This window comes from Crocodylus siamensis, chromosome 3 (assembly GCF_052110815.1).
Source record: "Crocodylus siamensis isolate JL-2025a chromosome 3, ASM5211081v1, whole genome shotgun sequence".
Taxonomy (NCBI): domain Eukaryota; kingdom Metazoa; phylum Chordata; order Crocodylia; family Crocodylidae; genus Crocodylus; species Crocodylus siamensis.
Genome location: NC_143397.1, coordinates 58,210,900 through 58,223,407, shown reverse-complemented (window position 1 = coordinate 58,223,407; position 12,508 = coordinate 58,210,900). Strand labels below are relative to the sequence as shown.

At 43.5% G+C, this 12,508-nt stretch overlaps 1 long non-coding RNA gene across 1 annotated transcript in view; it reads left to right on the top strand.

Annotated features, from left to right (window-relative positions):
- The first annotated feature begins 5,769 nt into the window (after positions 1-5,769).
- LOC149868300 (uncharacterized) overlaps positions 5,770-12,508 on the top strand; it is a 148,633-nt gene continuing 141,894 nt past the window's right edge. Inside the window, exon 1 of the long non-coding RNA XR_016441217.1 lies at positions 5,770-10,673. This is a non-coding gene — a long non-coding RNA (uncharacterized LOC149868300). The remainder of the gene's footprint in view (positions 10,674-12,508) is intronic.

The following is a 12,508-nucleotide window of genomic DNA, read 5'->3' as shown; positions in this document are numbered from 1 at the left end:
GGGGAATGTCTCCAGGGCAACCTCCCAAGAGGGCTGGAGAAAGCAAGGGAAGGAGCAGAGGGGCTGGACATAAGCCTGTGGAGATAAGCTGGAAACTTCTGCTCTCTCCAGCCTCCTGCTCATTCTCTGCTACTGCCGGTGAATGTGGGGGAGCTGGGGGAATGAACGGAGGGTGAGGGGAATGAACAGGAGATGGAGGTACAAACGGGGGGCAAGGGGAATGAACGGGCTTGGGAGGAATGAATGGAGAGCAGGAGAAAAAATGAGCTGGGGTAAACAACGGGGGATGGGGAACAAGCCACCTGTTCATTCTCCTATTCTCTCCAGTATCCTGCTTGTTCTCCTGCTCATCTCCAGCCTCCAGAGGCTGGAGAAGAGCAGGGGGATGGGGGAGGAGCAGGGGGATGGGGGTGGAGCTGGCGGGGCCTGGGACCCTGCAGGCAGGGTAATCCATGAGCTGGGGGGGGGCTGTGCCCTGTGGGGGGGCAGGGGACCATTGGTGATGTGTAGGGGGTGCATGTGCGGCCCTTGAGAATGGCGGTGCACTCCCTCAAAGGCACTGCCAGTACTGTGAGTGGTGCCTGTAGGTGGCTGCCACTTGACACCTCCCTCCCCCCCCCCCCGCCAGTGGCGTCTGTAGGCAGTCAGTGATTGCCGCTGGCCACCGCTGTTGCTGCTAGTGGTGTATGTGGGTGCTTGGCGCTCGCCACCTCTCCCCCTGCTCCCGACAGTGCCAGCGTCATCTGCGGGAGCTCCCCACTTACCACTGCCACCATGCTCCTGCCACCCTGCCACACCAGCCTCTGGGTGCATGCGGCATTCATGCAAGGGACCCACCCTCCTAAGCAGCCCACATACCCACAATCCCCCCCCACCTACCCACACAATGACTCACATCCCCCACCCCCTTCCCTCCCCATCCTGCAAACCCCACATCCCCCATCACACACCCACCATGTGATAAGGAAACCCAAAGCAAACATTAAAAAATATAGATATTTAGGATTTATTTTATTATGATGCTAGAGACACTGGTAGGCTTCCAAATTTCTTTAACATTGTAAATATAGCAATAAAACATTGCCCATCTGATCAATCCCCCTTTCTCTCTCTTTTGTTCTAATTGTGGAAGAATGTGGATTTTGGGGTATTTTAAAAAGTGAATTTGAGATGCTGCTTCAGCAGTCTAGCTGACACAAAGGGCCACTGTCCCCAGATAGCAATTGCCTGGTCCCCAGAAGCTCCTATGTCAAGTAACTCTGAGCTGCTGGTCAGGGCAGCTTTTTATACTGCTGGGGATAGCACAGGTGCTGGCCCCAGGCTCCAGCTCCCCCTGGCTGCAGATGTGGGAGGAGCAAAGCAATGTTATTTTGCCCCGTGGCACAATTTGCTCCACAACAAAGTGTATGTCCGAGCATGTGTGCTGAGGCAAAAAGCCCTGGCTCAAATTTGCACCACTTGCAGGTGTGGATGTGCCCAAGAAGGCCAAGGACAAAAGGCAGCCAAAAGCTTTTATAACTATGTTAGAAGTAAGCAGTAAGTTAGATACCATACTGAATGCGGAGAAGAATCTTCCAATGGGATGTGGAATAGGCTGGAATGCTTAGTTTTTTACTTTCGGTCTTCACAGAAAAGGTCAACTGTCAGATGACAGGCACAGTTAGCAACAGGGCTGGATGAAGAAATAACTAGAACTGGAGGAAGTAACTAGAGTAGCCTGGAGTAGGAAATGGACAGGTTAGAGATTACTTAGGCAAGCTGGATATTTTTAAGTCAAAAGACTGAATGAGATTTAAAAGAATTACAGTACCAAAAATGTAGTTACAGAGCCATTGGCTATGAAAACTCATGGAAGTCCGGACTGATCACAGACAACTATAAAAGGGCAAATTAGAATACCAATCTTTAAGAAAGAAACAAGGAAAATACATTGAACTATAGACCAGTCAGTCTTACTCAATACTGAGAAAGTTATTGGAATCTAATCATCAAGGAACCTAGTTCTAAGCATCTAGAAAAAAAATGTGATAAAAATATCCAACACGTGCTTAAGAGTAAGTCATGCTTAATCAACCTGATTTCTTTCTATGACATGCTGATGGGCTTTGTTGATGGGGGAGAGAAATGGATGTATAATATACCTTGATTTTAGCAAACCTTTTGATACTCTCCAATGACATTCTTACAAGCTTAGGCAATAGTTTAGGTGAAACTACCAGGGTTAGGTATGTAACTAGTTGGATTATTGCGCTCAAAGACTACTTAACAATGACTTAACATCTACCAAGGAACAGGTATCAGGGGTTTCCTAGGTTCCTTGTCCTAGCTCTAGTGATGCTTAGTATTCTCATTTATCACTTGGAGGATGAAAGTGAGTGCACACCTAGTGAGTGCTTAGTAGAGAAGCACACACTTTGAAGGTTAGTTTTAGGATTCAAAATTATTTTGATACTTTAGAGAAGCAGTCTGAAATAAATAGGATGAACTTCAGTAAGGATAAGTGCCAAATCTTATGTATAGGATGGACCAATCAAATGCAGAAATACAGACGGAGAAATAACTAGCTAGGGTGCAGCACTGAAGAAAAGGATGTGGGGGTTACAGTGGACTGCAAGCTGAATGTGACCACTTATCAGGACCAGAAGCTTGCAACTCAAACACAAAAAAGTAACGTTCCGTATTTACAGACTTTCTTTCAGTCCTACAGTTCCATACCAGAAATTGCCATGTTTTACAACAGTTAATTTCAGTAGATACAGAACTTGCCATCTTCCTTTTTGAGATGGATGTCCCTGATATCAGTAGTGTTTAAAAATACATTTAATGAGTGCGATGATTTAATTGTGTCTTATGCATTTGAACATAAAACAGATTGGGCCGTCTTCATGTAACCGAGAATGTCCTTCTGCACTGCTCTGCCAGTTTAAAAGCAATTTAATATGGATCTAAAAGTAATTTATGCTGCCATAGCAATAAAAACAGATCTTAATGTAAATGAGAATCAGGCCCAATGTTTCTTTAACAGCCTTTAAGCAAAGATGAAATGGAATTGAGACAGGCAAAAATTTCAGTTATGAAACAGAATCATATTTCAGCTATCCAGGTAAAAATCTTCCCAGAGGCCTTAGAGAAGTCAATTACACTTTAGTATGGTGGTAATGGCTATATTTCAAAAGTTTAGGGTTGGATACTTTGCACCAATCTTTTTATTGGATGAAAGCAAGAGATGACATTTTAGTGTTCTAACAATGACAACACTGATTAATAATAGCTAGAAGCTAGCCACTGCCTGATGACTTTGAAATAGGAAAACCTGCTGAGTAAAAAAAATTTACAATAAAGGAGTATTTTGTCTTCTAAATTAAGGAACAGTATTCTACTGTGACCTGTTAATGTGGAAGATGATCTCTCTAAAAGAGAAGATAAGCTTCATTGCACATGAGTAGAATTCTTTCCTTTTAATAAAAATATACACTCAGGATGTGCTTTTCTATTGCTGCTTTAAAATTACTAGTATGAAAATATTAGCAGCAAAAATACTTGCAAGGATTTAAAAGAGGTATATTTATGTATGCCAGTCAGTTCCTTATGAGAACTATGAAACTAAGATTATTTGTATTTTAAAGTGGCATTTTGATTAAATTTACTAATCTTGGAAAATGTTCTTGTCAGTAGTATAAGAAATAAGCTTCTTCTGCAGCCCACCACCAAAAAGGAATAGAGTGCATCACAGGTTATTTAGAATCATTGATTCAGTTTGTTAAATCTTTATCTACTTTTATCTGTTTTGTCCTTACAAACTTGAATCATGAGATTAGCTCAGGCAAGGGAGTATGCCGATTAAAACATAAAAAGGGGACTCAGTCCCAATTATTCAAAGCAGTTTTAACCCTTTGGAAAATATTCTCCAGGTGCTAAATAGATAATTAAAATGTGCCAATTTTTTGCTTGAAAGCTAAAAAGAGATGTCAAATTTATTCCAAGTCTGGTTGTCCCAAGCTTTGACGTCCATCAAAACCAGCATGAGACAATTGTTTCCACATGCCGCTTGAATGGCAATTAACCTGAATTAGCTCCCAGTTTTCCTGGGAAGCAAGGAGGGGAAGTGTTGTACTTCATAGGTACTACACAAGTACTTCAAGAGGAACCATGGGGTTGTATATTTGTAGGATTCTAGAATAAAAGGCTTTGTCCTGGGAAAAATCTGAATTCTGTTTTAGCCTTAGAGTAGAAAGAGGCAATTTCAGTTACCAAAAGAGGTGGTGAATGAGGAGAATTCTATAAGGAGTACAATGACTTATTGTTTAGTAAGCCTGCTTTTGTAATGACTAATAACAATGTGAGTTCATGAACCACAGTCGTTTGAAAATGATAGTCATTAGGGTACGTGTATTATTAACCATAACAATATCATGGTTTTTTTTTCCTTCTGCTTTTGCTTTGTCATCAGTTGTCTTGTGTTATGTCTAAATTTAGGCCCAGGTCCTCTATACACTTGCACACAAACATAACATTGCTCACATTAATAAGATATACTTCAATGAACTACTCCTAAGTATATATGGGGATATGTGCTGTTCCACTTATTTGTCTAAAAAGGAAGTCGTTAGTATTAAGTCCTACTTCCAGAAAATCAGATTTAGTTCAGCATACAAACAGTTTATACATAGGGTTTACAGTAAGTTTAATGAAATTCTTGGATTTCATTTTATTATTACATCTGGTCTCTAATACAGATTTTAAACAGGAGAAAGAAGAAAGTGGAATAAGTAAATCATTTGGAAAAGATATGACTCTACATCATTGTAATGGTATATGTATCATAACTACGCCAACTTCCTTCCTCCCCACCCCATCCCCACCCACCACACACACACACACTCCTTCTTCCTCTTTTTCTGTTTATTTTCACTTTGATTTTGATTTTTCTATAAGGTCAGATGATTTTTCTAACACTCTTGCATTTTCTCAGTATCTAAATCATTCTTCCTGTTGCTAACATGTCTTATTACTTGAGACACCATTTCTAGAAAGAGGTGGATTCTCTATTCCCTTCCTTTGCTTTCTGATTTTGTTCTTTATTTGCTGCTTCTGCTTGTTTTCTTTTCTCTGGTCTCTTTGACTCCTTTTGCTTTTGCTCCATGCCCTCATCATCTCTGTGTAGCCAAATTTGTGCAGGCTTGAGATCCTCTTCATACAGGGATGGGAAATTATTTTGGTTGGAGGGCCACTTAAGTTTTGGTGAGCTGTCGAGGGCTGCAAGGTTAGCCCCACACCCTGGTCGCCATCTGGGGAATGGAAGTCCCACCCATAACCCCTGACCTTTGTCAGCCAAAGTCCCTCCCCTTTCCCCTGGATGTACTTCTTTTAGTAAGAGGTTTGCCATCTTGGAACCAGAAAAAAACAAATGATATACTAAACAAATATATACTATCAAACATTTACAATAACATATATTTTAATTTTATTTCAAAAAATATTTTTGTCCTGGCTTGGGTGCATATGCATCAGGTATATAGGGGTGATTTGCATAATAGTGCAAAATTAAGTCTTACTCTTGTATATTGGGGGATGTGGGGCAGGGTATGGGTGGGTGGGTATGAGGTTTGAGGAGGGCTGTGGGAGTGTGTGTGTATGTGGAGTGTGGGTGGGTGTGTATATGTGGGGTTGAGGGGGTGGGGTGGGTATAGGGTCTGTTGGGGCTGCGGGTAGGTTTTGTGGGGTGGGTATGTGGGGGTGGGGGGTTTGTGGGGATGCATGGGTGTGGGTGAGTGTGGGGTTTGTGTGGGTGCTGTGGTTATGTGGGGTGGTGGAGGGGCAGGGTAGCTGGAGAAGTGTGGCTGCATATGTATGGTGGAGTGTGTGTGTGGGGTCTCTCTACAAACATATCCCCCCCATTGCGTACAGCTTCTGCCACCAGCAGCAGCAGGAGATGGAGCCCCCTAGCAATGTGCATTTCCAGTGAGCCCTAGGACTTCATGTGGCCAGGCTGCCAGTTCCATCATGCAGGGCTCACATGCCTGAGCCCTGTGCTGCTGGGGGGAGCCCTGCACTTCCTCCCAGCTGCCACTCCACTTGCCACCACAGCCTCATCCCACCTGCCCACCTGCTGTCACTGCTGCTACCACTATCGCTTCCTCCCACCCCTACCACTACTCCCACCCCACACCACTGCCACCACCACTGCTGCTGTCCTTCCCCTGCTGCTTCCCTACCTTCCTGCCCTCTTGCTGGCCGCCCTCCCCTCTGTCTGCTCTCCCACCACCGCTGCCAAGTCCTTGCCTGTTGCTGCCACTGCCACCACTTTCACTGCCCTTCCCCCACCCACCACCACTTCCCTACTTGTGGGACAGGTGTCAGGACCGTCCCGTGGGTGAGGGTGGAAGTGTAGTGCAAACTGTCTCCATGGGAGTGAGCGAGGCTCGGCCCCATGCAAGCACATTCGGAGCGGCTTTGGGCCAGGTCAAATATAGTGAACTGGCAGGAACATGCCCATGGCCTGGATAAAATTGCCTGGTGCGTCGAATTTAGCCTGCAGGCTGTATTTTGTCCAGCTGTATTAGTATATACACAAAAAGTGCATGTAACAGCACAATGCATAGAAAACTGGCCTCTGTGCACCATATGCTGGTACCTTTGTGTATACAATTGGATTTCCTGTGGCAGTTCCTCAACCTTCTGTGAACTGAGGAATAGGATGGGGAGGAGCTGGTCAGGGACCCTTATCCTCTGACAACTTAAAAGTTGGACAGCTCTGATGTACCTACTGTGGGGTCTGTTCCACATAGTATAGGGCAGCATTTCTCAACCTGTGGGCTACAACTCAAAAGTGGGTCACAAGAATATATGAAAGGGTCACAAACAAACTGTAAAAATGGATCAACAAATTTTAAAACTTGATTCTCCTTTAAAGGAGAAAAATGTGGGAAATCATGGCTTTTCCCTTTCAGGCTGTCAGAGTTTCAGCACTGGGTCAGGACTGGCCATTGATATTTACAAATGGGTCCTGGTACAAAAAAGGCTGAGAAATACCGGTCTAAGGTACTCTGCACCCCTTGCAGGATAAATAGGCACAGTGAAGCAAAAGAAGGATCTATTAATATATGTTTTCAGGTTTTTTCAGAGAATAAAGATGGGTGAGTGACAGTATTGGAGGTGTTTAGGTAACAGAGCATATAAAGGCATTGTATTACCTTTACAGTCAGTATTTATTATTGTGAAACTGTCACTACAACTGAAGATAGTTCCACTTTTTCCATCCTTATATCAGTGAATGAAGACATTTCTCTTTATACATGATTAACTCATGACTGTGGTATTTAAAGGCAATTTGCAGATGTTTCATTTTCCCAGCTGGCTAATATTTAGCAGACAGACTATTTAGACCAAATTTCTGGACTTGTGGGGAGCCCTGCAGCCTAGATGAGACAGCCCTGTGCACCAGATCATGCGGTCACAGGGTTGTATGCAGGGTCATGCCATGTGCTGGATTGCACCTGCAGACCAACCCTGCATGTGAGATCTGGCCTTGTGGACTGGTCCTGTACTACTCATTCAGGGAGAGTTTAAGTGCCACTAGTTAAAAGCTCTAGGGTAGACGCAAGAAGCTGTAATTTTGTTTTAGTTGAAGTCTAGAGAGGAGCATGTGACTAGATTTTTGTAGGCAATTTCTCACCAACGGACTAGTTTCTGTTAGATCCATTAATATAGGCATTGTCAAGCAGGGCTACTTGTACCTCTGGGGGTACTTGGATTGGTCCTAGGGGTACATATAGGCAGGCAGGGATGGAGTGCCACCACCTCCCAGGAGCAGGGCCAGGTGGAGCAAGGGCAGTGGCTCCCCTCTCTGGGGTGGGGAAGCTCACGCAAGGCAGCTGCCACCACCACACACCAGCCCGGTGAGCTTCCTTGCCCCACAGAAGGGCACCACTGCCCTCACCCCAGCCAAGTGCGCTTCCCCACCCCACCCTGGCCCTGCTCCTGGGAGATGGCAGCGTTCTGTCATCACCCACCTGCATGCTGTCCCCACCTCCCTGCTCCGTGTCGAGCCACATGCCACCCCCACTCATCATCCAGCCGCACGCTAACCCCCTCCCCACACTCCACTCAGCGTCGGGCCGCCGGGGGTACTTAAACTAAAAAAGGTTGAAAAGCCCTGCATTAGTACATACTTCACCTTGTCCACACTGACTTCAGGGGTCAGCAACGTTTTTGGGTATAGTGCCAAAAACACCCACAACTTCAACTTGTAAGATGTTGGTGTGCCGGGGTGGATGACAGGGCAGCCATGAGGGACCCAATCCTTGCTGTTGCCGTATAGCCCCAGCCTCTTCCCCACCATCCTCCCAGAGGCATGCATGCCAAGCAAAGTGCCTTTGAGTGCCACACTCTGGCACCCATGCCAGGGGTTGCTTACCTGACTTAGACGCATTCGTTTTAAGATGCTAAATACTAATTAGTCTAAAACATGTTTTTGCAAAAAATGCCAAATTTAGCTAAGAGTACAGTGCAACAGGGTAAATCATTAGTGGGAAACTGGATGGAGGAAAAAGTGGAGTCAGTTGGACAGGTCAGCCTTATGTCTCTGCTCAATTTCAACACTTGTTAGAAATTCTTCTGAATACTGTATGGTATAATATCTGTGTTTAAATATGACGATGTATAACATTTGTAATTCTAACTATAATTTGCACCTCTGTATGTGTGTATATATATAGTGTGTGTGTGTGTGTATTTTGTTAATGTAGTTTTTGTACCTTCTTACAAACCAAGCTCTGATAAGGATTTAACTCCTCAAAATCCTTGTCACTTTTCCATGAATAAAATTAATATATATTTGTAATCCCAAATGTAAAAGGCCACTGCAATAAGTGATGCAGAACCTCTTTTAGTTTAATGCTCTTTTTTATTTGAAATGGAGCACTAGGAGAATAGAACAGATGTTTAGCCCGGGCCTTTTTGTTTTTGTCCTAAGTCAGTAAGTCCTCTCATCCCTTCAGAGATGTAATGACTAATTTTGTGGAATATCAGAAGATGACTTATGTCACAACTTTCTGAAAAACAAATTTGAAAAGTCTGTTTTAAATCGTAAAATATGTATTCATTGCAAAGGGGCTTATATGCTTTAAGCTTTTGCATTTTTTTCTGTGGCACTAAGGAAAAATGAGGGAATGAGAGTAAAATATGCTTAACTGTTTGTTGAGGTTGTTTAGGTTATTGTAATTTCCAAAAAGTCATGTTTTAAATGGATAATCTAGCTTTAAATCAAACCAAATCACTAACTTGCCACTTTACTAATAAAGATAACATGTCCATGACTGATTTCTACTGGTTTACCTTTTGAATTTTGTACATTACTATATTTAAATGCATATATACAATTGTTCACTTCTTCATTCTACATGCAATTTATTATTTTAACCTATTGTATTAAAATATCAATTATGAAGTAACGTAATATAGTTTGTTAAAGAAAATACAAAATCTTTTTATGAGCTTGTTTATTATTATAAAACAAGTTCCAAGGTTTAGCAAGATAGACACATGTACTTGCATAGACACCAATTCTTTTTCCAAAACAATGAAATCATTTTGTTTGTGACTGAAATATATAAAATATCAATACATTACATTCATGCTATGCCAAATATATTTTTGCAATTGATTTTTCACTGTTTTCTTGCATTAAATTTGCAAAGGTTGTCTAAAAGTAGCAGTATAAAAGAATAGCAACACATAAAAGAACTATTCCAGGACACAAAAGCCTGTATTCTTTGAAGGATATCTAAATACCCTGTTTTCTTAGAAAGCCTAGTTTATGTAAGTGGAAAGTCTACTGTACCACACCAGATCATTCATGTTTCTAATTATATAACCTATTTCCAGCAGTGCCTTGTACAATCTGGCAGTTCTCCTTTTAAGATACATTAGCGTGTAGTTAATATCCTCTGGCAATTTGCACAGGTTTCTGCCCCAGGTGAAAAGTGTGATTCTGTAGGCAGTTAGCAAGCAGGGTGAAGCACTTTGCTTTGATTATTCTTGATGTTATTGTTTTAGTGTAATCCCCTACTTTGCAATCAAATCTATCCTCTCTGTATACCAAGAAGTAAAGAATCAAGACTCATGGACTTGTTTTTACTCTATCACTCTATTTTGGAAATGCTAGTTGTGGCAGTAGACCATCTTGGTTTCTCTCCCCAAACTCTGCTATCTGACAATTTGGTTACCATGGTCACTGCAGAGGGCAGACACCTCTGGCCCCATTGGCTTCAGGTAACCCTGAGTTGTAACCTGAGCTAAATACATTCTTGAGGGAGGGAGAAAACTGCTCCCTCTGCTTACGTGACTGGCATCACACTCCTGGGTTGGGGCTTAAACTTCCTATTGTTCTAAGCAATGGGAGGGGGCTAGAGACCCTGCCAATCTACCCGGCAACCAGTGATACATTTCAAATTGGTTGGCTAGCAGCTAACGGTTGCTGGACTTTATTGGATCAGGTAAATGAGGTCATAAGGTCTCTGTAAATTAAGGACTGCCCAGGAAGAGGGGCAGTAGCCATGATGAGAACTCTCAGAGAAGCTGGACCATTTGAAACTCGATCTCTCTCTTGAAACTTGTGGTCAAGGAACTGCTTGCCTCCAGAGGGAATCTCCACCTGCCTCTGGGTGATACTTGTGAGTAAGCTACCTGAGATCTAACTAGATATATAGCTTGCAGTAACACAGATGCATAATCAAAGCCTCCCATGCCAATGTTTGCTCTAAAGTATTTATCTGATATTGCTCTATCCTGTACCTTATTCGAAACCTGCTCCTTATAACCAAGAAAGTTCTCCTTTGTACCTAGCATGTGAGACTTATTGGGAGAGGGTCTAGATTATGCCTTGGAGTCCCCTTGGTTCAGCTGACTAAGGGAGACCACCATTTGTGCTTCAGACTGAGGGAAGCACCCTGAGTTCTTGCAGTGGGTCAGGTACCCTCAAGGATCACTATGCCTGTGTTTCCCAGAGGGTGCAGGTCTAAGATGCGTCCAGACTCTGGGTGGTGGCAATATTACCCCCAGGCTTGCTGGTGTGCTTCAGAAAGGGGGTCGGGCAGATGTGAGGCACCCCCAGGGAGGCACTCAGAGCCTGGAAGGTGGTCAGGTGCAGTGAGATGGGTGGCTCAAAGCAGGAGCACCCCCTACTGGTCCGCCACCACACCAGTTATGCCTTTTACTTTTCTGCATTCTGGTTTTGTATATTTAAAGTCTTATCAGGTCATATAACATTGACATGGCTAAACCACTTGTTCAGCTAAATTCATGGCTAATGTTAACAATAAACATTAAGTCTTTGGACTTTGAATAAGAGATGAAGCTCTTATCAGTGGATGGATGAATAATATTTTGAATAGGACCTATATCAAACCCTGCATGGGAGCATTTTATTAGTTGCAGCAGTGCTCAGACATGTTTGTTATAGCAGAAGATTCTCCAAAACAGTCACCAAAGTAGGCTAGATAATAGATATCCATATACAACCACAGTCTCTTGGATGCAGCCTTATATAACAAAATATAAATGAATGAACTGCTGGAACTAGCTCAAGCTACAAACCTGCCTCTGGTTTTGGTGGTCTTTGCTCTTATCCCAACAACTTATCAGGCATAGACTGAACCTTTTTTAAAGCTTCTCTAGAAATATAGTGCAGGAGGAAGCTGCATGGTAATGCTCATTCCCTTTCACTCTCAGCCGCTCCTCCCTGCTTCTGGCTGGGCTGAGGCAGCAGCAGAAGAGAAGGGGGCTAAAGGAGGATGGCAGCTGCTTGAGCAACACCAATAAAGCTGGAACTGGGGCAAGTCAGAAGGTAGTAAAAGCTTGTGCCCCATTCATATCACTGTGGTTTAAGTACAGAGAGTCAAAAAGCTTGAGGCTGAATTGATTCAGTTTTTGCAGGTTAGTCTAAACTGCAGAGATTAAATTGAAACAGAAGTGAACAGATATTCACCTTTGTTTCAGGAAATGCAGCCACATGCTGTAGTGGCTCAAGCCAGAAGCCAAGTGGTGGTACAGCACAGCTCTCTGGCATGTACCCAACATGGGCTATGTGTTTGCTTTCTCTTCCTGCTGCCCCTGAGGTTTCTGGAGTTTGCAATCCACAATCACAGTATCAGAACTCTGCAGGGTTTCATAGATTTCATAGACATCAGGGCTGGAAGGGACCTCGGGAGATCATCGAGTCCAGCCCCCTGCCCAAAGGGCAGGAAGTCAGCTGGGGTCATAGAATCCCAGCAAGATAAGCATCCGATTTACTCTTGAAGGTGTTCAATGTAGGTGCTTGAACCACCTCCACTGGCAGACTGTTCCAGACCTTGGGGGCTCGGACAGTAAAGAAATTCTTCCTTATGTCCAGCCTGAAACGGTCTTGCGGGAGTTTGTGACCGTTCGACCTAGTCATCCCTTGGGGCGCTCTGGTGAATAAACGTTCCCCCAGATCCTGGTGGTCACCCCTGAGAAACTTATAGGTGGC